The sequence below is a fragment of the Natator depressus genome, chromosome 3 (assembly GCF_965152275.1).
Source record: "Natator depressus isolate rNatDep1 chromosome 3, rNatDep2.hap1, whole genome shotgun sequence".
In the NCBI taxonomy this organism is placed as follows: Eukaryota; Metazoa; Chordata; order Testudines; family Cheloniidae; genus Natator; species Natator depressus.
The window spans coordinates 73,211,668-73,237,436 of NC_134236.1; positions in this window are offsets into that span (position 1 = coordinate 73,211,668).

The window sequence follows — 25,769 nt, forward strand, 5'->3', positions numbered from 1 at the left end:
AGTATATGGTCTCTTTATAGAGTCCCCTAGGTAAACTAACAAAAGAGAGTAAAGGCCAGAATATGTAGGCAGCTGCATGTTACCAAAGAACATTAAGTACCCTTTCATTTGACCAGATACACTGAATATGTCAAATTTAGACTTTATTGGAAGATAGTCTGCTCAGGATAGATAGATAGATAGATAGATAGATAGATAGATAGATAGATAGATAGATAGATAGATAGATAGATAGATAGATAGATAGATAGATAAGGGAAGTAGTCCCTTCCTCTAACATTGTAAGCAGCTACTTTCTTGGGAGCTAGGGGTACAAGGAGGAAGAAAAAGAGCAAAAACTGAAAATATAAGAATAAAATGGTTCTGTCCTTGTCTAAGAACACACATGCTAAGAATCATTACAGAGCAAATTTTTATTGGCAATTATAAACCCTTTGGAATTGGGATTTAGAATAGAAAAGTTAATGGAACAACTAGGTTCAGCTTTAATATAATATTATGCGAGGCACAAAGTGACCATTGTTTAAGCCTGATCCAAAACCCACTGAAGTCAACAAAGTCTCCCATCGATTTCAATGGATTTTGGACAAGCCCCTTTGTTAACAATGTAAAATCATTTCCATTCTAGTTCTATTTTCAGCAAATATTGTCTTTTCTCCAAACTTTCACTTTTCAGTTGTTTTTTATCAGAGTTAGTCTCAGCTTGAAGTGTTTGTCGTTGTTGTTGGTGTTTTTTTAATTGAACAAAATGGTTCAGACTTTTTGAGTACAGAAGAGTGAAAAATATACTTCTCCCTTTACTTAGGTCTAGCATTAAAATGGGTGGGTTAAGGAAGTTGTAATTTGACATGGATACAGCCATCATTGTGAAGAACTGCCTTTGAGTGTTCCCTTGAACATTGTTATTGATTTGACTAAGATATGCGCAACTGAAAATCTCACTCACTCTGTGCATGGATATTACATTAAAGGTTTGTCACTAATGCCCTGATTCTGAAAAGTAAACAATATGGATGGACCCCTGAACTCTACAGCTCTGATCCTACAGACACACAGGTGAGTAACTTTGTGCATGAGTAGTCCAATGGAATTCACTGTATTTGCATGATCAGGGCTTAAGATTGTTAAGTTGTAGCTAGAGAAGACCATGTACATGAAGGCAAAGCTAATTTACACACACACACACTCACACTCATTTACTGTGCACCTTTACTAATGTCTTCATTTCACAGCAAAATTAGTTTTGCCTTCATGTACGACAATGTGTGTGTGTAGATAGATAGATAGGCAAGAGGTTGTAGCCATCCAATTAGTTCATTTATCATCCATTTATCATTGTATTATGTGATGTTATGATCAATTTATATGCGATTTCATATATGATCTATATATGCTAAATAGATTTAAGTTGTAAGATTATAGACGTATAGAATTGGTAAGTATTTAGGAGTGATGAGTTATATTAGGTATATAAGTAAACCATGGCTGGAATGCAAAGCCTACAGGGTGAGACCTGTAAGATTTTAGCTTAGCCATACCAGGCCATAGGCATAAGAACCCTTGACATGAGTGGGTGACCTTGGAATAACCCTGTGCCAGCAAGGTCACAAGGTTACTGCATAAGATATGTCAATAGGTGATTTTACGGAAAAATGGATTGCAACAGATCACAATGTATCGTCCAAGACAGGAGACATCTGATTGTAATAGCTTTGAATGTCTGTTTAGACCACAGGTTACATATTGTGCATATATGCCAATGAAAATAAGAGGAACTACGAACAGCCTATGAAAAATGGAGTACCCCAATATTCATGGGGTGTGGAAGTACAGATAAGGAAAAGAGGGTTCCCTCGTTGGGTAAAAGTGTGAATACCCAAGGAACGACTCCACAAGAAACCCCAGCAGGAACCATCCCTCTAATGATGATCATCTATTGAAAGATCCATCATACCCTAGAATATCTTTGGGGAAGGGAGTATGACTACAGTTATTATTGCATAGGTTTTTTCTAGGATTTCTATATGCATGGGTAATTGTAACTTTACTTATTGCTTTAATAAAACTTGTAGTGCAGATAAGACTTTGTACTTGTGATTTGTACCTGTGATCACTAGCCATAGGCTTTGTGTGTTCCTAGAGTCTCCAAATTTGAGAAAAGCACCGGAGGCAATTTCAGTCTGTTGGGCTTGGAACTGTAGCAACTGCAGCCAAACCCACAATTGTGTATTACAAACTCACTAAATCCACTCTAAACAAAATAAAAAGCTACAAAGTACATTTTTCCTAAGGTTCATGGGTGAGAGGTTCTACATGTACCTTCACAAATTGTACAACATATAGGTATTCTTCATAGCCTTCGATCGTTTGATATACAACTCATAAGTTATACTGTACTTGCTTCCACACATTTTTTAAAAAAGAGAATACTCAGCCTTCTTATGCATGCAAGAGGAGATGCAATAGAATATTGAAATAATATATTGAATAACATTTCCACTTATTTTACATGCACATGCATACAAAGTGCCATTATGACATTGATATCTGACAGCCCAGGACTGAATGTTGTCCATGCTTAGCCTCAGGCAGGTGAAAATGTTTGGGAGGGGGGAAATTTCATATTTGGGTGCAGGAGAAAACATGTATCTGATTTTTTTTTAATTGCATCTCTTTGTAGCTGCTCAGAGGAGCAAAATAATAGATTACATCTTGGGAAGGTAGATTAATGGGCAGAAGGCAGGTGATGAGTTCAAAGACGAGCATTAAATACATTTATCACATGTCTAATTCAACGTATCACATATATTTATTTACTTTCAGGAGGGGAATTGATCTCCATGAGATAAGTTGCACAGAGTATGTGTGCATGTGTGTTTATAAACATTTATTTCTCCCTATGTGTGGATATGGCTGTATTCCCACAGACACACACACAAGTTCCATCTCAGTAACTAAACATGACCTATAATGGAATTTAAATAAATGGTATTTTTATATCCAAATAGCATTAGTAAAAGCAACTATTATGATTTTCCCAGTTCATTTCACCTTTTTGCCCTGCAGACCGCATGCATATAAAAGGAAAATGAGATCCAAAATGAAGTCTACAATGTCACTGACTCTGAAGGACTTGGAGATCCATTGGTGTTTAATTATCCTCATTGGCCTGTATGATAGGAACTAAAGTAGACATGCAGTCCCTTAGAAATATATCCTTTTAAATTATTTTCTGTATTATTGTGTTAGCCATATATTCTAATGTACAAGGTACTCTTAAACTGTCACATTTTTAGAGAGGCAAAAAAATCTCCTTGTAGCAAAAAATCACTAAGATTTACATATCGAACGCTGAACATTTATTTTAATTTTTTTTAATTTTATTACAGTTTACTCAATCTCCTTCTCTACAAAACTTAGGTGCATAAACAATTCAATTATATAAAAAAGTTTTTACAAAAGCAACATTGATACAATATCAGAACTAAAGGAGTCTCTGGTCTGCACAAGCTAAATCCTTCCCCATTCGCCCCACACACCGCAATTCCATGCTAAAAACCTGGGTAAATAAATCAGAATTTGCAACATGGTTGGAAGGTCAACAAATAGGGGGTCTGATGGACCACTCGGAAATAACTGCTGTTTTCTGGCTGATTTCAGCTGCTTGCATAAAGCAAGACGAGAAAGACCGTCTCTAATGGTAGGTCTACATGGGAAAAAATAAACATGGCACTGAGTGTCAGAGCTTGGGTCAACAGACTGGGGCTCATGCTACAGTGCTAAAAATAGCTATTTAGCCTTCAGTCTCAGGCTGCAGCTCGGGCTCTGAAGCCCAGGGAGGAGGGCAGGGTTCAAAGCCTGAACTCCAGCCCGAGCCCAAGTGTCTACATAGCTATTTTTTAGTTCCATAGACCCAGAATCTGAGACTAACTGTTGGGGATCATTTTTAGCTATGCACACTACCCATGGACACAGAGGGCCCAAATCATGAAGGGCTTTTTCTCTCTCTCTTAGTCAATGATATTATTTCAGGCCCTCTGGATGCCAAGAGGGTTGTAACCAATTAGTTATTGTGGAGGATTGGCCACTAAAAAGTGGTGGGGCATATAGATTCATATGTGGCATTTATTGCTGGAAACAAACTCCTTAGGATGAAACAAGGACTAACAACAAATTTTTACCTAAAGTTAGAACCAAATCCCTCTAGAGAGTAGTCAAGTTTGGATCTTACTTTTCACCATTGTTTTGTATTTTTTTTCATAATTCTAAAATTTCTGCATTCTGTCTTTGAGTGGAAGCCACTACAAGTACTATGAAATTTTTATAGTATTTCTGACCTAACTGGAAGTCTTGTGAACACTACCAGAGATTTAGCAAGACCACTCCTCTTTTGAGAGTTATAGCTTTGTTTTTCAGATCCAAGACTTTTGGAGGAGTTTGGCTATGAATCTAATCTGTGTCCACTACTTGGACATTTGCATTGAACTTATCTGCCTTTCTCCATTGAACAATTTAAAAATCAGTAATCCCCAAAATAGCACTAAGCACAGGAAATATTACATTAAATGCAGATCTTTGTGGACTTTTTATGCATTCAAGACCTTTTCACCTTGTTTCCAACTCTGCTATTTTGGGGGGGATCCTAGAAGCTGAGATGGCAAAATTAACTTCCTTGTAGGAAAATGGAACTATGAAATCCTTTATCAAAGGTAAAGATTATCCTAACACAAAAGTATAAGTGAAGTTTAATCAATTTCATTGTCTAAATATTATGCATAGCTGTCAAAGAATAACGAGAAAAAGCTATCAGCTTTTTGTCGCTTTCTGCATTTGACTGATAGTCACAAAACACTTTGTGTATGATGGCTTTATTTTTCACACTCCAATGTTTATTCAGTTGTGAAGGGATCATCAAGCTTTAAACCCCTTCAGTTTCATAAGCAAAAAAAATGCATGCATGTCCAGCCATTTTATATCAAATTCAAGGAATGCTGTAAGAATCTAGGGGAATGTCTTGATGAGCACAACAAGTGTGTTTCTCAAACATGTTAGCTTAATATGATGGAAGGTCTTTGGTTTCATCCTGGACAGCGAACATATCTTCAAATGCGTTAGTGTGTATCTTAATGGGGATTTCAATCATGTCACACCCTTTTTACCCCTTCTTCCCCAAGATAGGGCCTAGGAGTCATCAAACAAGTCATTTTGATCATGTTTAGTCAGTTTTGTTTTGAAACATAACACCTGCTTTCAAACGGCTTGTAAATTCTTCCCAGTACTCATTAAATCCTGGAAAGCTCAAAACAAAATGTTGTGGTTTTAAAGTCATTTTAACTAGATATTATTTCTGATCAATAACCTACCATTTGTTGTTATACCCATGTGCCCTGTTACAGACATGGATATTTTCTCCTATCCACTCACCTTATTTTCAGTATGATGTGTGGAACAGATAACGTGGGATGAGATCATCCTTTGTTTGCTGTTTGTGACTTCATAAAATTGTATTTCAGTTAAACAGATTTTGCATTATTTCTTAGGACAACCATTAGTCATTTTATGCCTGGAAAAAACAGAAACAAACAAACAAAATATTTCTGACAGAAATTTTTCTTAAGTGAGGTCAGTGGGACTTGCTGCTATCAAAAATTTGTCAGCAGTTTTTCAACAATTATGATTTTACATGTCAATTCTTAGAACAAAAAATTCCATAATGAAAGCTAGCTTGTTGTTTTGAGGTGATAATACACACTATTATCATCTACCCATGGTTTCTGTGAATGAAAGAAGTTAATTTGATTTATTTATATGATTATATATTTTAAGGTTTCTCAAAAAAAGATTAGAAATCTTCCATATTTATTATTTTATCGATTGTCTACATATAATAACAGTTAATATTTCTATAGTGTCATTAATCCCAAATTATCCAAAAGTACTTCACAAAATACTGTGTACAGAAATCACTTCCACAAACCACTAAAATACAACCACCTCAGGAGGCAAAAATGGCAGCAATGCACCATAAAAGTGAACAATAATCTCAGGCAAAGATTGAATACCTTATCCAAATTTAACCACTTAGAGATTTTCTTAGCTAGGAAGAACAACTAATTACCCACATTAGAATTCGGCCACGTCACTGAAATTACCACTTTTCTACTGTTAAGAAAAATGTCAAGGAAACTTTCAAAAAAGGAGAAGTCTGGACCTGGGTTTTACACCTTATATGAAGGCTGTCACTATTAGCAGCGAGATGCCATGCCCAACACCATGCTGGGACATTAGTTCAGCATTGTCTTTGACAGAGCGGGATCACCTGTCAAATCATCAAAGCTGTAGTAATTCATCTGCTTTGCAGCCTCTGTCCAAATTCAAATTCTGAAGATTTGGTAAAGTAAGTCTTTGGGTATGTCTACACAACAATTAAGCACCCATGACTAGTCTGGGTCATCTGACTCAGGCTTAGAGGGCTCGAGCTGTGGGGCTGTAAAATTGCAGTGTGGAACCTCATGAGGGAGCAGGGTCCCAGAGCTCCACAATTTTACAGCCCAAGTCTTGCAAGCCCGAGTGAACTGACATGGGCCAGTTGCGGGTGTTTAATTGCTGTATAGACATACCCTTTGTTCATCTTCAAGACCTAATATATTGTTACATTTTTTCAATTAAATTTTTAGCGTCTCTGTGTGAAATGGGATATCGGCATTTTGAAATATATCAGGATATTAGGTATGCCAATGTGTAGGCTCATATACAGAATGCTTTCTCCCTCTCCCTATATTATACTACAAACAACAATATGACATTAAAAGAACATTATTATGGTAGCAAAGTCAATCACTCAAAAGTTAGAAAATGCCAGAATTAAGGTTGCTATCCATCATGTGAATGGAATGAGGCAGAGGTCCTATGGAAAAAAAATAGTATATATGACCAGGTAATTAAAGACTTTATCCTAATTCATACACACAAGATGGGGATGGTGAAGAATTAAGATTCACAGGCGACGTTAATTCTGACATTTCCTCATTTTTGAGTGTGTGATTTGGCAACCTTAATAATGTTCTTTTAACATAAGTTTGCATGTGTGTAATTTCCTATGGGTTTGGGTTTTTTTAAGTAAACTGAAAAAGACAGAAAGTCTATAATGTGATAGTATATCAACATTTACATGGGGCATCAGCAGGACTGGAGCATTTAAATCCACCACACAGATCTCTGCTACTTGAACTAATTGAGTAACTGATACCAATAGTAGGTTGTCATCCTCTATATCAGTGGTGGGCAACCTGCGGCCCGCACAATGTCAATGTAAACAAACTGTCTCACGGCCCACTAGCAGATTACTCTGATGGGCTGCGTGCCCACCACTGCTCTATGTGGTCCAAAACTAGAGGGGAATGAGTAGAACACATTGACCATGAGTTTCACAGATATTTGCTGACCTGGATGAATTGTTAGATTCAGGAATCTTGAATTCCATTCCAGGCTCTGGAGGGAAGTGTGCCTTAGTGAGCACAAACTTCTCTCCATTCACCCCAAGCTCAAACCTTTCTGCCCTGTCCCTTGCAACCTGTTTCTGTCCCAGTTCTGTCTCTTCCCCACACCTAGCTCCCTGTTCAAATTTCATTCACCTCATCTAGCCAGTCCCAGTCTCTGTCTTTCACCTCATTCACCTTTCATTCACCTCATCCCATCCCTCAGCCTTCTTGCCTAGCATATCCTAGTTACACCATGCAGATTCCCAGTCCATGTGTCTCCACACTCTCAGTCCCACTCTCCTTGCCTCACTCCACTCTCCTTGCCCAGCCATTCCCATTCTGCCACAACCCATTAGCTCCTTGCCCATTTATCTTTGTCCAGCCAGTGACAGTTCTACCACATAATTGTGTTCCTCATCTGATCTCAGTCTCCCTTCCCACTGGTTCCCAGTCCCCATCATTGCCTCATCCGCTTACAGTCCCAGTCTCCTTAACCATCCAGTCCCACACTTCCCTCCATTGTTCCCAGTCCCAGGACCCTTGTCCATCCAATCCCAGTCTCTCCCAACTCCTAGGAGATTTCTATGTCCATGCTGTCTGAGCCCAGCAAGGGATCCCTGAGACCAAAGGAGATACAGGCTCCCTGCTCTCATCTGCAGTGTCTGGCCCTGGCCTGGCCTGCAGTAGCCCAGAGCTGTAATAGTCTGCTCAACCCTGGACTTCAGGATGCCTGGTGAGGACAAAATCTTCAGGGTATTTAGCCGAGAAACAATACCGAGTCTCCACCAGTCATGAACTGCAATTTGTGAAAGATTTAACTTGGCCAAATTTGATGGATTTTCACAGGGATGACAAAAGGCAGATCTCTGACATAAAGACCACCCCAAATTTGCCAAATTTCAAGTCCTTGCTCCAAAGCAAGGGGTCACTAGAGCTTGTCAAAGGAGAAGGTTCCAATTTTCTTTTTTAAATAGTAAAACAGCATATTGTTATGAGCTATGTGAAACCTTGTTATGGGATTGAGGTTGACCCATGTGAACTCACCCTTCAGTTAACATAAATGTAAGCATAAGCCCCAGCTAAGATAAAAAGAGTATGTGACCCTGCCCAGGAGCTTTTGGCTGAGTATTATTTTGGGTAGGTGTGTGAATGTGTGGAAGGCAGAACATAAAGAAACTGAGAACAGACAAGAAAGACAGAGAGAGATAGCATGAAGGAGCAGCTGAAAGTGTGGAAGAAACTTGAGTAGAGTTTTTGGATTGGTGTGCAGCTGAAAAGAGTGTTCTTAGTGCTGTGAGCAAAAGAAGCTGTTTCCTGGTATTTGATTCCTTCTGTATTTAGAAACACAGGGCTTTGTAACTAAACAAAACTATATAGAAGAAATAGGTGACTATCACTAATTTCTTACTCTCAACTGCAACATCCACAGGGCCCCAAACTTTGACTAGCTATTCATGTCAAAAGGGACAACAATAGTTTACACTAGCCTTAGGGCAGATGCCCCAACGTGGACAATTTCAGCCAAAACACTTGAAGTTTTGTAAAATTATAAGCAACTGAAACCAGAGTCTTATAATGGGAAGTGTTTAGCAACGTTAATAATACATGGTGCAACCAGCCCTGCTTTATATATACATACATAGAACCAACTAGTAAGCGTACATTACAGATCTGTGCCCAATATACAAATAATTCATTGTTATAGTCTGTTGTGATAAGTGGACATACAAATGTACCCTAATTGTGAACTCAACTGTAAAAAAATTATGAAAGATCTCAATAACCTATAATAAAAATGTTGATGGGAAAAGGTATGAAAAGGAGACAATTAATCCAAACAAAAAAGTCTAATGATGTAATTCAACGATTGTGTTAAGATCATGCTTGGTAAACAAACGTGGAACCAGAAATCAATGAACCAAAATTAGTGTGTTGGAAACAAGGCCTAACTGATGGACAAAATAATGAGGGGACTGGATATTTCACCCAGCATTCCCTTTGTGGGTCCTTAAAGAAAGAGACTTAGTGGGAGAGGGGAGAAATTGGGTATTGGAGTGAGCTTCACCATCATGGCTGCTACCCCCACCATCTCCTGGGACCCCAGAACTTCTTCACTGAAATCCTGAAAGATGTCCCGACCAGACCAGAGAGAGGGACTCAGAAGACATAATCACCTCTACTGGCTCCATCTGCATCCCAAACCACCTGGGATGAAATGAGATCAAACTTTAACAACAGCAACAACAATCACTCCAGCCCACCTCAGCTATCTTCACTTTTACCAAAAAGGGCAGTTATTGCCATCTGGAATAACATCTAAGAGACTGTCAAACACAAGAGAGTTTTTCCTTCAGAAACCTGTCTTCCTGTAAACAGAAAGAGAACAAGTGATGTTGTGAAAATGAGAGTCTTATACAATACTTTACATTTCAAATGCTTTAACTGTTTCTCCTTCTTTTCTATATCTTTAATAAAAAGTTAAAAGGACATTTAATAGTGTTTGCCATGGTGCTAAGCAGGCTGAGATCTCTGTATACCAAATCCTTGTTTAACACTGTTTAATGACACTTTTAATAATGTTTAGTGACACTTTTAGCTCTGGACGTTCCCAGTTCTAGATGGCAGCCATCATATATACACAGACAGACACACACTTTCTGTATAAATCATCAACAACATTTAATATTATTAAACCCACCTTCATTTATTGAGTTTCATAGGTGTCTGTCCCAGTTATGGAAATCCATTCCATGAGATTACAATTATCAGAAGCCTGTAGGTAAAAAAAATGCAATCCTGCTGTGGCTGCCCGGTCATGCACATGTCCCTCCATGCCTGCTCCCAGATAATAAGCAGCAGGGGTGATCCCAGCCACTGAGCCATGGGGGATCCTAGCTGGGAAGCCCAAGCCACTGGACAAATTTCTGACCTGCACCAACTCTTCCCCCAGAGATGGGACTTACAGGGCAGCTTCCTGCTCTGGCTGTGAGCTCCAGGTCCAGACATGGCCAGCAGGGGATGGGTAGGTGGGCACTGTCTGCTGCAAGCAGCCCAGGGCTGGGTGGATACAGGGAGCGCTGCACCCCGGAGCATGCTCATCCCCACAGACAGGGTGGGGAATGCTCCAGCAGGGCTCCATAGTGCTATTTCTGCCTCATTCGGCCCTGTCCCTGTCCCTGCCCCTGCCAGGACCCAGGAGTGAGGCAATCCACGCAGCAGTCCTTACATTTTTTTTTAGCAAGATGGCACATGGGCCGCACCTGTGTGCTGACTGGGCTGCAAGTGGCCCACAGGCCGTGCGATGGGAACTACTAATATAGATGGACTGTACTTTTATTCAACTAAACTTTTAACTGTTTTGAAAACAGAATACTAAGTGTCATATTTTCAGCAGCAACATTCTCCTTAATTTTGCTGTGTGCAATTAGCTGCATGCACATTTTGTTACCCCATTTAATTCCAGGCACATCTTAACAATTAGATCTCTACACTTGAAAATTATTTTGCATTAAGATAGAGTGAGAATGTACAGTGTTATGGCTATTCTGGAATACTTCCCCATATGAGCATTCTTATTCCAGAATACCTTTTTTTAATCAATTTTCAATGGATTAGGCTAAATCAGAAAAAGGCTGTCCAGGTGGGGATCTATTCTGACATAACTAATCTGGTGAATTTCCCTGTGCAGACAATCTCTGAAAGTGCCTTATTTACAGGCACACTTGGATACTTAGATACCTAAATAATATGACTGGTGCTTGTCACCAAAAAAAACAAAAGGTTGCATCAAGGCCTCTTTAAAAATCAAGCTTTGAGCATCAATGAAAGGATGTATACACATTTTTTATTTCCTCAACATAGTACCAATCCTACTTGCAGATTTTGTATGCCACAGTATTGTTCCAACAATGTTTGCTCTGGATACGGGCTGATCCCTTCAACAACAATTAGAAACCTCTTTTTGAGACTGTCACCTTCTTTACAAAATGTATCGTCAGAATGTTCAATTAGCTGCTGGAAGCCTGAACAATATCCTTTGTCTGACCAGCTGCTAAAGCATCCAGTTGCTGGGTATATTTCATTCCTAAAGTACAGGACACATGCCAATAGCATCACAGTTTGTCTGTTGCTGATGTGTTTCTATCACTGGCCAGCTGTTGCAACTATAGTTAGCCGTTTGCCAAAGCAAAGACGATAGAAAACAATAAATCAGAGTCTCAGCTGGTGCAAACTGGGTGACTGACGTCAGTGAAGCTATCCTGTTTTACGCCACCTGAGGAGCTGGTCTGATGGCTTGTCATTTTTGAAACACTTTCATCTTGTCCATACTTTATCAGTCATGTCACACGTCTCTGAACTATAACCAGTCTACTTCAGAGCTCCAGCAAATTCTTCAGAGAATTTTTATTTTACACACACATACATGCACACACACAATGGATCCCCTAATAACCACATAACTGAAGCAATATGTGTGCTTTTAGAGCTCGTCCATCAACTGTGATATTAGGTGAAAGGTAACTGATGCTTTTTTGTTATGAATTTGGTTTCTGGGTGTTCAGATACAGTCTGAAAAATATTACCTCTTTAAGATAGCTGTAGGCCCTTTCTCTCCACTACAGACACATTTCACTTTACTTTTACAGTGTTAGACACTTGGACTTAATCTTTGAGTTTCAGAATGAAATACACTTACAGTTATCATCTCAGCAGAGAAGCAACAATGCACTCATAACGAGCTTGCTCTTTCTTATGCCAATATTTGAAATCACACTAATCCCTTGCTCTTTTTGGTTATTGAAGCTTCTATCTAATTGAATTATATATGAGTCCAAGTCAATATTTCTTCACACAATGCACAGTCAACCCGTGGAACTCTTTGTCAGAGGATGTTGTGAAGGCCAAGACTATAACAGGATTCAAAAAAGAAATAGATAAATTCATGGAGGATAGGTCCATCAATGGCTGTTATCCAGGATGGGCAGGGGTGGTGTCCTTGGCCTCTGTTTGCCAGAAGCTGGGAATGGGCGACAGGGGATAGATCACTTGATGATTACCTGTTCTGTTCATTCCCCCTGGGGCACCTGGCACTGGCCACTGTTGGAAGACAGGACACTGGGCTAGATGGACCTTTGGTCTAACCCAGTATGACCATTCTTATGTTCTTAATTTCAAGAAGAAAACCTATAATATAGTAATAGGTGGACCCCAGAATATCAGGCAGTTCAATTTAATTCAAATAAGCACTGAATATCTCTGATGTTTATGTGAAATATATGCATACAATCCAACCTCTTGAGAATTACGCTGTCTGGCAATCTTTTATTATGAGGTGTATATGACGTACAAGATTTAGTTTCATTGTCATTAATTGGAAAATTAAAATTTGTTCCATTGTCATGATTGTGAACATTTCATCCTAAAACAGGACCATTTTCAGTGAAAATGAGTCCAGTTCCAAGCAGAATTATTTTCACTGCAAATGCATGTAAAATATTTTGCTCTTACATAGTCTTGCAGCTAAATTGTCATTATTGTAAAATTTTAATGAAACGTTAAATTTTGAGACTGAAGACAGCCAAAAGTTTCATACGCACACACAAAACATGTTACAGTTTTGCACAGCTGTCATATTATCCCTTTATAAAGACTAGAAGTTCATTATTATTCATAAGAAGTCTGGAACATTTCTTTTTCTTCTAATATGTTTGTTCTGTAATCAGCTTTTTCACCTGTTTGTTTTGGGTGTAAACAGAATGGCACTCAGTGAATTTTATCAGAATGTAGTACTGTGTTCTTTTGCATTCACCTTAGCTCTCCAGAGCTCCCTTGCTCTCCATATTTCCTGTTCATTCCCTTTTTGCCTCTGGCACCCGCCCCCCATACACGCACACCAGATTATTTAAGACATTAATTTCATTTTCATGAAGCCAGAAGGGTTTATTTTCAAATTAATGTTTCTTTTTTTATCTTACATCACAGCACAAATCTATATCTACAAAATTTCTCAAATCTTTGTCTGAATTGGATTACCTTGCCATATTCATTGTCTACCATATTGCAAATGTCTGCTGTGATGGCGTGGGATATGACTGTATCAGACTGTGAAGTCTGTTTTGTACCCATGTGGTGGCCACATTTCTTCAAACTTGCCCAGGAACAGCCTATTATGCTGCATTCCAGACACTGCCCACCCCAGGAAATTAAAGAGACAAAGTGGATGAGGTAATATCTTTTATTGGACCAACCTCTGTTGGTGAGAGAGACAAGCTTCTGAGCTTACATAAGATTGAAAACTTGTCTCTCTTACCAACGGAAGTTGGTCCAATAAAAGATATTATCTCACCCACCTTGTCTCTCTAATATCCTAAGATTGACACAGCTGGGACAATTCTGCCCAGGGAAAGTGTTTGACACCTTGTTGAAAGTCCATTACCAAGAGCTATTAAGGCTGCAGTCTGAGGCTGTCAGCTATGATTGACTCTCAACTATTGGCCCACTCCAATGGAGCAATGTTTTTCTGTTGGGGGTGGGAGAGACAGGCAGGTATGACAGATGAGTCTGCTACTGCAATTTAAGCCCATGGCACAGAGACAGAGGTCCTTTTTAAGCATGAGGTTCTGCTCTAGGCCTGGGAATGAGCCTGGGGTCCCGGAACTAGAAATAGTGACTACACTTTACCCAGTCCCAGCTGGGTTGGAAGCACATGGGATCCAGTAACTTCATTCAACCACAATAGATTGGTGACCATATAGTGTGTTATTGGAGCAATGTGTAACATCTGCCATTTTATCTCCTATGACAGTTATTCAATAACACAACTTCCTTTTTTGTGGGGTGGGAGGGTTTGAGTGGACCAGTAGTGTAAAGACATATCTGAGGTCCTGTCTGGCAGCAAGAGGAGTATCAGAGACCCCTCCTGCCACTTTGCATTCTAATGCATGGATTGGGGCTTGGTTTCAATTTGCCGTTTGATAGGCCCATTCTGGGCTGCAAGAGTACCTCTCGGGCCCAATGACACTCAAGAGGAGAGGGAGGCAGTTTATATTGCTCGCACTTGGGCAAGCCACTATTCACACTCATTTCCTTTATCCTACCTGCCTTTTCCTTGTATGTTTCTTCCTGTTTAAAAATGTTAGATTTTCCATTGGCTCTGGGTTTTGGCCAGTCCCTTTTAAGGGACTAGGAAAGATTTTTGCCACATCACAAACTGTCAGCTATTGGCGTGGGTGCCTTCCTTAGAGCATATGGGAAATTTGGCTACTGAGGAGGTATTTTAGTTCTGATAGTTACTTGTTGCAGCTGTATGGCAGGGCAGCAGGAGGATTCTTTGCCTCATGGAGAAAGAAGCACCCCACCTTTGAATCAACATTCTTCACATGGTGAAAGGGTAAAGAGTGAACAGTGAATCTTTGGGGGCATAATCTCTGTCTGGATTTCACAGGAGGGGGCTAGAGAGAAACTTCCTCTTCAGGATTGCTATGTGTTTGTAATTATTTGTTTGAGAACTTCAGAGGACTTACCGGCCAGATAGTTTGTGGGGGAGCAGTGTAGCCAGCTATTTTGTTACAGCTTTGGGGGCATAACATACAGATACGGATTAAGGCAGCAAAGTGAAAGCTTACAGGCCTCAAGCCTATAAAACAATAGCTTAGCCAAACTAACTAAGGCATAAAAGATTTGACATAAGCAGCTAACCAGTAAATGACCTTGTACCACAAGATGTCACAAAGAAGACTGCTGTTATAAGCAAGTGCTCCTAAATTGCTGGTAGGTAAACACAAGATGCCAGTTTATACCAGCTTTAGATATTTTAAGTTCAAAACGTCAACAGATGTCCAACCGCAGAAATGCCATGAGGATTAACTAATGTATCTGTTAATAAGCTTGAAGTAAAAGGCCTAGCAACCTGTGGGAGAAGGGCACCCCAACATTAGTAGGCTGAGAAAAGGGCCAAGGAGTAATCTTGGGCCATCTTGTCTACTACAGGGCTCCCCAGCATAGGCTGGTGTGATTATGCAATTTTTTAACATTCTGCATTATCTCTAGCTACTTTGTTTTATGATAGTGTTTGTGATATAACCAATTTTGCTAATAAAACTATTAAAAATTCAGAAGGTCTTTCCTAAGTGTGAGTGTCTCTCCAGGGGCCCTCACTCACAATAGCTGCAATACAGTGGCTGATCTAGAGACAGCTGAACCATGCCAAACCACAGAATGTAAAATTGGGAAATCTAACTAACACTTAACCAATAGCTCAGGCATTAGCAACGGCCTGGCTCTTCCTCCCATCACTGTATTATGTCATAGTTAATAAAAGTTGTGGACTTCACTTTAACCAAACCTGAGTGTGATATCACGGTCACTTTGATATCTGGACCAACTGCTGTCCAGTTTGCTCCCTCACTATGGTTTTAATTCTACTTTTCTGGAACATGCACAACCACTTCACTACTTCCAACAACCCCAATCTCCCTCTCTATTGTGTAATTTTCTCTCCTGCCAAAATCTGTTCTCCAGCCTCTAGCCCAACCCTCATGGCTCCTACCCCTACAAAACTTCTTCTCACATGCACTTCGTCCTCTGTCTCCTCTCACGCAGAGTTGGCCCTGACTTATTGTTCCTGTCTTGTCATGAACTTTAGACAGGAAACAACACCACAGATGTTACCTATTTTTTTCAGTGTTTATTTTATGGTTCACTATTTAGAATGAAATATTGGTGTTTACTCGTTATAGGGTTCGCTCTTCAATGACCAAAAGCTTTGTTTTTATTAGTTATAATTTTTAGGCCATGGATTAAATACTACAGGATATGAATTTTTCATCTAAAGGGAGACTTGATATGATAACTTTCTGAAGAAAACAAAATGACCTAAACTAGAAAATGAATTGTAGGGAACAGTCCTGTCCTGGCAAATGGATGGAGCAGATCGTAGAACAGGTTTTTCTTGGGTCTACACAGATTTTTGTTTTGTCAAATTTCACACGCCACCTATTACTCAATTTAAAAATAAATATATAAAAATCCATGATACAGTTTACATTTCTCTTTTCTTACCTGCTGCCCACTACTGGCTTCACCCAAGTCGCTCCTGGTTTACACCTGTGTACATAACTTGAAAATACATCGTTTTTTATGAAAATGACACAATTCCTAAAGATGGATAAATGGGATTTTAAACTTTAAACTAATTAGTGATTTCTTATTGATCACAAGAATGTTCATAGAAATCAGAACTCTCCCAAATACGCACAGGTCTGTGGTTGTGCTGGAAATGTTTATGAAACCCTTATGCAATCTTTGTTTTCCTTCCTGTTTAGAAAAGTTTTGGTCATCCGAGCAGGAAGCAAGAATAATACCATTGGACTATCACACACAACAAATAATGAACAGTCAAAATGAACAGCTTGCAAGTAATCCAAAGGCTGAACTATGTTAAAGTGTACCTTAAGCAAGTGAACAGGGAATAGATTAGTAAAGATCAAAATCTCTTTATAGATAGTTAAAAAAAAACAAACAAACAGTTGTTGAATAATTTAATGTGTTTCAAATAGTTCAGGAATCGGCAACCTTTGGCACACGGCCTTCCAGAGTAAGTTCCCTGGCAGGCCAGGCCGTGTCCACAGGTTTGGCCGATTGTGGCTCCCACTGGCCACGGTTCGCCGCTCCAGGCCAATGGGGGCTGCGGGAAGTGGCAAGGGCTGAGGGATATGCTGGCCGCCACTTCTCGCATCCCCCATTGGCCTGGAGCGGCAAACCATGGCTAGTGGAAGCTGCGATCGGCCAAACCTGTGGATGCAGCAGGTAAACAAACTGGCCGAACCTGCCAGGGGGCTTACCCTGGCGGGCCGCATGCCAAAGGTTGCCAATCCCTAAAATAGTTTGTCCAGCTTTAATCCTCATTATCAGCCAAATATGTGGCTCAAGTCTGGCTGCCAATTGCATAAGTGGTCAGAGCAATAACTTGTACAGTATTGGTTGTGTCTGATTTGCATGGTAATTGTAATGCGCCTCAAAGTATAAAACTACCAAGTTTATGCTGACAGTAGATGCATTCCAAACAAGTTTACTCAAAAATTCTTTAAATGCATTTTTAGACATTATGTTCCTCCCAATTGTCCTGCAGTTTGAATGGGAGGTATTGACCAATAGAATTGGGAATGCACAAATTAATACTGCAACATTTGTGAATTCCTGTGTTTTTTAGCGTTTGTTTTGTAAACAGTTCCCTAACGATTTCTCTGTTGGTAAATTGCTTGCTTTTTTTAAAATAAACATTTTTATAAAAATTCAAATAGCTTAATATTCCTAAAAGAGGCTCCCAATATACCTCAACTGTAGTTCTTCCATACAAACCACGCCTGTGGAGAAAGCCTGAAAACAATACCACATGCCGTAGAGGTCAACAAAGTCAGGCTCTGGAGAAGGTGTAATAAGTTTCAGAACAGCCCACTCTTCACTGAAAGCAACCTGCCTCTTGTTTAAATGAGAAGGCTGTTTTCTTTAGTACCCATGCAGCTGCCACTGGATCATACGAAGAGGGAACACAGTTGAGGCCATGAATCCTGCTTCTCATACTATTCTTCCCAATGACTTCTGCTATTTTCAGTTCTCTATGTAGGTTTTTCTTCATTCCTGTCATTTCACTGTAAGAAGAGAGATTTTTAGTTAGTTCCTTAACAATGGGGAGAACAGCAGCTCGCCAGTTCCAGTACTCTAATATCTACGCTTTCCCAGTAGATTACAGCAGTGTATTTACCTTTCATATTCAACCACTCCCTCTTTTTTTCCCCCAAGGTTCATCTTCATTTTATCAGGTTTTTAATCTTCTCCTATGTTGATCTGTGACCTGTCACTTTTACATGGTTTCTTTATCCCAGCCCTATCACTTCAATATTTATTATTTTCAGACACTATCAGTGACTGCACAGTAGACCCTCATTAGATTTTGTTTTTAATCTGAACAAGCTAATTACAATTCAGAATGCTTGTTAACTTTTTAAATAGTTTTTACTGATTCTTATCAGAGTCAATTTTCATATGCGGATTTTTTCTTCTGCTTGATATTTCACAGAGACAACAACAAAAATGACCATTAGAAGCTGATATTTCCTACTGAAATTTGCCCCTGGTTAAATGTTTGATTACTGTAGATGAAGATCGGAATGATTAGAATATTTTGAAGAATAAAATCTACCTTAAAGAGTTATGTTTTATAGCTTCTCTTATCTTTAAACTTGCACACCCTGCACATTTTAAAGAGAATTGGCAGTTTTGATGCAGATAAAATATAATCAGACCTCTCCTTGCTACTCTGTTTTTTTCAAAGTGAATATTAATTACCAGCTTCAAGCCAAAACAGTTTTCACATTTCTATGCCTTGTGTGTTTTGAATCAGAAAACTTTGGGGGGGGGTTACAAATAGAACTCCTGGCTCCAGGAACACATAAAAGAGTTGTGTATTTCCTAACAAAAAAGATCAGGAGCAACCTAAAACTAAAGCATCCAATCTTCAATCTCAGCTCTGCTTTCTAGTCTGCTGTATCTTTGTGACATTTGCAATTTCAGTGCTCAGAGAGAATGCTTTATTCTTAATATTTAGTGATAATGATCATTGTGTTTTTCCAGATGTCTGTTAGGAAGGCAAAGTTAACAATAGGATTTTTGTATAACACGTAAGAAAGCTATTTGGCTATTTTGATTCTGAAGGGGGGAGAAGAAAAGATTGTTTAGTATTTTTAAAATATTTTTTACAAGCAAGTAAAAACAGAAACAATCAGGCTCAAGACTACGGCTCTTTGATTATAATCTTCTGATTTTTTTTTCAATGCAGTACTTTATTCTCTGGCCTCTTTCCCACTCATGTTCACTAATACAGTATACTAAAATTAACAGCATTAGAAGGAAAATAGCTAAGAGAGGCAATTTGATCCACTGATTTTAGTATTGTAATTTACCTTCCAGTAAGAACCGTGTTAACCTTCTTTTAATTTAATCCCCAGCCAGAGGTCCTTTTGAGACAGGGACAATGACAGACAGAACTCAGTGTTCTAAGAACAAAACAGATTTCTCACATAGATAGATTATAAAGAGATAATGTTTTGAAAGTTTTTAATTGTTTATCCAGGATTATTATACATTGCAACAAGCTGTTGGGAAGAGAATATCTACTGAAAAATATGCCTATCTATTTAAGTAAGCAGCAGCAGATGATGATGATTCACGTAGCTGTAATGTAGCTGTGGTGTCACATAGCATGGTCTTGCATCTTGAACAATCCTTTGCAAGTCTTCTTCCTTCGTCAACAGTTGGTAGGGGAGGATTTAGTTTTTAAATCTCTCAAAATTGCAATGTTCAAAATCATTTGTGGCTGACCTCATTCTCTCCTTCCTTCAACCTCAGCTCTGTAAACCTTCCATAAATATGTTCCAAAAGCTGAGTAGATATCAGGGTGGATCGATTTAAATAAACAAACAGCAATCCTTGCATCAAATAATTTATTTTAATCATGTTTTGCAATTGTACTTTTTAGTTATTTTCCTATAGAAAACATTTTCATTAGCTGGTAGCCATTAAAACATGTTGATTTGCAATTAAATAAAGCCTTTGCATTACATTTTGTGATTCCTTTTGCTAACAATGAGACTAAACTATATCTATATGCTTATTTAGGAAAATATATAGTTTATATTAATTTAGATTCTTATTTTTTACAGTTTTATGTATTAGAAAATGGTGAGTGATGCATTCTTTATTTACTAAATGGTGATTAATTTACTTGAGATTGGTGTCAAGATGTATTTGGATAGAAATTCAAATATAATTAAAATGCATAAACCCAGCATTTTTAAAAATTACCGATAAATAAAACTACCTTCAAAGGATTAGATTCATCTGGAAAAAAATATCAAAACATGTTTTGCATTTAAAACTAACTGATTTATTAAACAACAGGAAGTATTATCTGTAATTAGTGAACTGAACTTATTGTTTCTGGTCACCTTGTCATTCGAGACTTTAGAACTACTAGGTCTCATCCTCTCATAGCTAATTTTCAATTCATAGACTGGTAGAGAAAAACAAGATTTCCTGCTTTTTCTGCTCCCAGTTGGTTTCTTAACTTTGAATCATAGAATCATAGAATATCAGGGTTGGAAGGGACCTCAGGAGGTCATCTAGTCCAACCCCCTGCTCAAAGCAGGACCAATCCCCAACTAAATCATCCCAGCCAGGGCTTTGTCAAGCCTGACCTTAAAAACTTGAAAGGAAGAAGATTCCACCACCTGCCTAGGTAATGCGTTCCAGTGCTTCACCACCCTCCTAGTGAAAAAGTTTTTCCTAATATCCAACTTAAACCTCCCCCACTGCAACTTGAGACCATTACTCCTCGTTCTGTCATCTGTTACCACTGAGAACAGTCTAGATCCATCCTCTTTGGAACCGCCTTTCAGGTAGTTGAAAGCAGCTATCAAATCCCCCCTCATTCTTCTCTTCCGCAGACTAAACAATCCCAGTTCCCTCAGCCTCTCCTCATAAGTCATGTGTTCCAGTCCCCTAATCATTTTTGTTGCCCTCAGCTACTCACTGAACAAACTACTCATTGAAATGAAGAAGGTGAATACACTGAAAAGAAAAAAAAATTTGCTCTGCACCTGCAGAAGAGTTTCCCCCCCCTCAAAAGCTGATTTAGCACTTCAACTAACTCTGTTTTCAGGTGCTTAGCCAGTGACTTCCACCACCTCAGTGGTTTGATTCGCTCTAAAATTTGGCAGCAAACATGTACTACTTAATGGGTTTTGTTGTTGTTGTTTTGCATTTAATTCAAATAATTTAAATATATTATAATATATTTTGGCCTTAGCATAGGTTGCCAATTTTAAATTTAATTTTAAATAGTTTTATCATTGTTTTAAAAAATAATAATTTGTATTGAATTTAAATAAAAATATGATTTACATAAAATCTTTTTATTTAAAAAAACAAGTCATTTTTATCCACCCTGGTAGATATTAAATGGAAAAACAGAGGGGCTATTCCTGCTCCCAATGAAATCAGTGAGTTTTGCTACTAATTTCAGTAACACCAGCCTCAGGTCCTAAATATTAGTAGAATTAGAGATGGGATGACTGGACATGTTTTGCTTTGATTTTTGCAAGACCAAAACAAGAGGATGATTTGGCTCCAGATACAAATTTTTCCTAGACCTCTGAAGTTTCAAGCTGGAGATAGATCTCAGATAAATGGTTCTAGTCATGAAGCATCTCTAAATAGAAGAGGTAAATAGGAAAGATGGAGAAAGTGGCATAACAACACTTTTATCAACACTATTTTAATTAGTTTAGAATACTTAAAACTCAGATGATAAAAACATGAATGAGATAAGCATAAGAAAACAGATAATGAAAAAGGATCGAGAAATGACCAGCAGAAGGAACACAAGAAGTAAAAAGTAGAGAGGAAGATAAAGGGGTAAGTAATGAGTATAGAAGAACCTGTATATTTTGAACAAAGGAGAAAGTGAAAGCAGTGATGACAACATTGATTTTTTTCCCATAGCTGATCAAATAATATTAATCAAATAGTTTATTTTAAGAATTTTGTTTTGTCACTCAAAGTATTGCAGTAATTCCTCCACAATGATTAAGCACCCCTAGAATTGGTTGAACAGTATTCAATAAGTACATTTAATTATTCATTTGCATCATTTGTCAAATGAATTATGATTTTTTCCTTTTATATTATTCAACTCACTGTAATTTTTACCAGAGACCTGGAAGCATATTCTACTTTCTTCCTAGTGCAATCTAGTTCTTCACATCCCTCTTTGTTGCTTGAATCTGGCATCTAGTAGTTTCTCCTTTGTCTCTGTCAAAAATTGATGGGGAGCAAACAATATAGGAATTCTACTATTTTTGACTTATCAGCAATTTTGTCATACTAATGTTCTATTTTATCATAGGCCTTTCTTTTTCCTTGTATCATTTTATTAAAAGAATGTCATTTGTTTTCTTGCTTACTCTATCTGAAATGCTATTGTGTGTCCTGCTTTTGGCAATTCTTCCTTTTGAATTTCATTAGACAAATACTTATTGTGTTTGAATTCTTTTTAAAATTTTATTTTATATCTGCTTGTCTTTTTTACTATTCAATTTTCTTTCTAATTTTAATTATTAAGAACCATCAGTGTGCAAGGAACTGCAAAATGTATAGGGTTTATAGGGCCTGATCTTGCATTAAGATCCACTGGGGTGTACCCCTGCATGCAGCTCCATTATCTCTAATGGGGATCCGCTTCAATACACTCCTACCCTAAAGGGGTTCTCAGTGCAACATCAAGGCCTACCTTTAGAAACAAAACCAACTATTGTCTACATAAAATCATGAGAATAACCTTACTGGGTTAATCATGAGAATAACCATATAGCCCAGTATCCTGTCTTCCAACAGCGGCTGGTGCCACATGCTTCAGAGGTAATTAAGAGAACATGGTAAGTATTGAGTGATCCACCCCTTGTGGTCTAGAACCAGCTTCTGGCTGTCAGAGGTTTAGGGACACCCAGAGCAGGGGGTTGCGTCCCTGACCTTCTTGGCTAATAGACACTGAGGGACATATGTTTGTGGAAGATATCAAATTCTTTTTCGAACCCACTTATACTTTAGAACTTCACAACATTCCGGAGAAACAAGCTACAGGTTGACAGTGTGTTGTGTGAAGAAGTACTTCCTTATGTTTGTTTTAAACTTGCTGACTATTAATTTCATTGGGTAATCCCTGGGTCTGATATTATGTGAAGGGGTAAATAACACTTCTTTATTCATTTTCTTCACACCATTCAAGATTTTATAGACCTTTATCCCCTCTTAGTCATCTCTTTTGTAAACTGCACACTCCCAGTTTTTTAAATCTCTCCTCAAAGGGAAGTTGTTCCATACCCCTAATCATTTTTGTTGCTCTTTTCTGTACCTTTTCCAATTCTAATATATCTTTTTTGAGATGTGGTGACCAGAATGTCACACAGTGTTTAAGGTGTAGATGTACTATGAATTGACATAGAGGCATTATGCTATTTGCTGTCTGATTATCTATCCCTTTCCTAATGGTTCGTAACATTCTCAGCTTTTCTCACTGCCACTGCATATTCGGAGGATGTTTTCAGAAACTATCCACAATGACTCCAAGATCTTTCTTAAATGGTTGTTATTGTATTTAGTGACTGAAGATGATGCTAACAATGTCATTACATCTTGTGAGTATGGTTATGGCTAAAAAGACCAATATGCGAGTGGCAGTCCTTTTTGTAGGAAGTGCGTCGGTAGCTTGTTGCTGGGGAAGAGATTACAATCTGGGCCTTCTGAGTCTTCCCCAGTTTTCTACTCAGCCTCTGTGCCTCAAGATTCATATGGCAGTTAATCTCGAACTGGGTAGCTCCATCATTGACTACTACTCACCAGTGTGATCTGTCTGGTGCTGATGACTCCCAACTGTCAATGGCAATGTTGCACTGATTCAAGCTATGCTTCAGTATGTCCTTGAAGCAATGCTTCTGTCCACCTTGTACGTAGTTGCCCATTTTCAGTTTGCCATACAGAAACTGCTTTGGCATTCTGGTGTCATCCATCCTCAACACGTGACCAGCCCAGCATAACTGTTACACAATAAGCATGATTTCAATCCCTGTGGAGTGACTACATTCCAGAACCTCATTATCGGTACCTTTACCCTGCCATTTGATGCAACATATGAGACACAGATGTCGTAAATGGAACTTACCTCGAAGACTTAATATGATGCCTGTTGCAGGTCTAGGCCTCACACCCATACAACAAGTTGGACAGCACAACAGCTTTATAGGCTTTTAACTTGGTTTAAAGCTTAATGTCATGTTTCTGCCAGACTCTGCCTGATAAATGATGACCTGGCTTTGTTGATATGACTTGTTATCTCCTTGTCTATAGTAGCATCATTTGACAATATACTACCAAGATAGCAGAAGTCTGCAACAGTATTCAGTTGGGTGTTGCTAATGGTGACATCAGCTGTGTGAATTTCTTGAGCTGCAACAGCTAATTTAGAACCCATCATTTTGTATGTATCGTTGGAATTATTTTTTCCAGTGTTCACTACTTTGCACTTATCAACATTGAATTTCATCTGCTATATTGTTCCCCAGTAATCCAGTTTTGTGAGATCGGGGTGATGAGACAGGGGTGATGGACAGCCTGATGGAGGCCCTGCAGTCAGGAGCAGCGTTCTGGAGGAATAGAGGATCTCACCAGGCAAAGAGAAAAGCCAGCTGTGCTGTCACCTCACTCCTAGCCTCAGAGTTGATGAAAAACGATGTGCTGAGTGCATTGGATGGAGGGGCCCATGATGATAGCATGGAGATGATCAGCTGTTCAAGCTAGGCCTGGGCTTGAAAGAGTTTTACAAAGGAAGCAAAATACACTGGGTCATTTTGCAATCTTTTTGCATGCATCTGAGGTGCAGTCTGATTTGCTTCTTGCTTTTAGGGCTGCTTGTGCCAGCTTTGGCCTTATGGTTATTGTTCCATATCTGGTCTCCAGGCTTCAATCTTTCTGCCTCTCCAATTACAAAGCAAAAAGCTTTATGGAACTCTGAACCTTAAAAATGTTTGTTAAGGCGGCCCAGCTCTTCGCCATCACCATAGATGTAAGTGCTCATCTAAGCAGTTTGTTGCTGTTTTTATGTCTAAAATAACATTGCAAATAAAAAATTGTCATTAAAGCTGAAAGTTTGTCATGATTGCTTTTCCTAAACACCATCAGTTTTTCATGGTCCTCCCCCAAGGCAAGAAATGTCTAATTGATGTAAAATATACCTAACGTTAACTACTGCACTAGAGGGTATCCTTGCTGGGAAAAAAATGTTGATGTAAAATTCAGAGGTGGAGGTTGTGGGCCTTAGAGTCAATGACTTGCAAATTGTCAAAGCTGTTGCAAAACCTGTATATCCCATTAATATATTTCTGACCTGAAAAGTGCTGTTATTGAGGGGTGCTCAGCAGCTGTACTCTAAGTGATACAGGTTTATAGCTATGGTTTTTAATGTAAATTTAACTCCAATATTCTTGGCTTTTAAACACTTATGTGTTTTTTAAATAATCTTCTAATAATGCTTTAAAGAAATGTAGGCTTTAACAATGTGCTTATCATGAAAATGTAACCATAAAGTGATGTTTCTCTCTTAATTCCTATTTTTATTCCCTTCAATAGAATATATACCCATCCATATTAGCATTCTGGTTGTGTGATTCATCCACCATG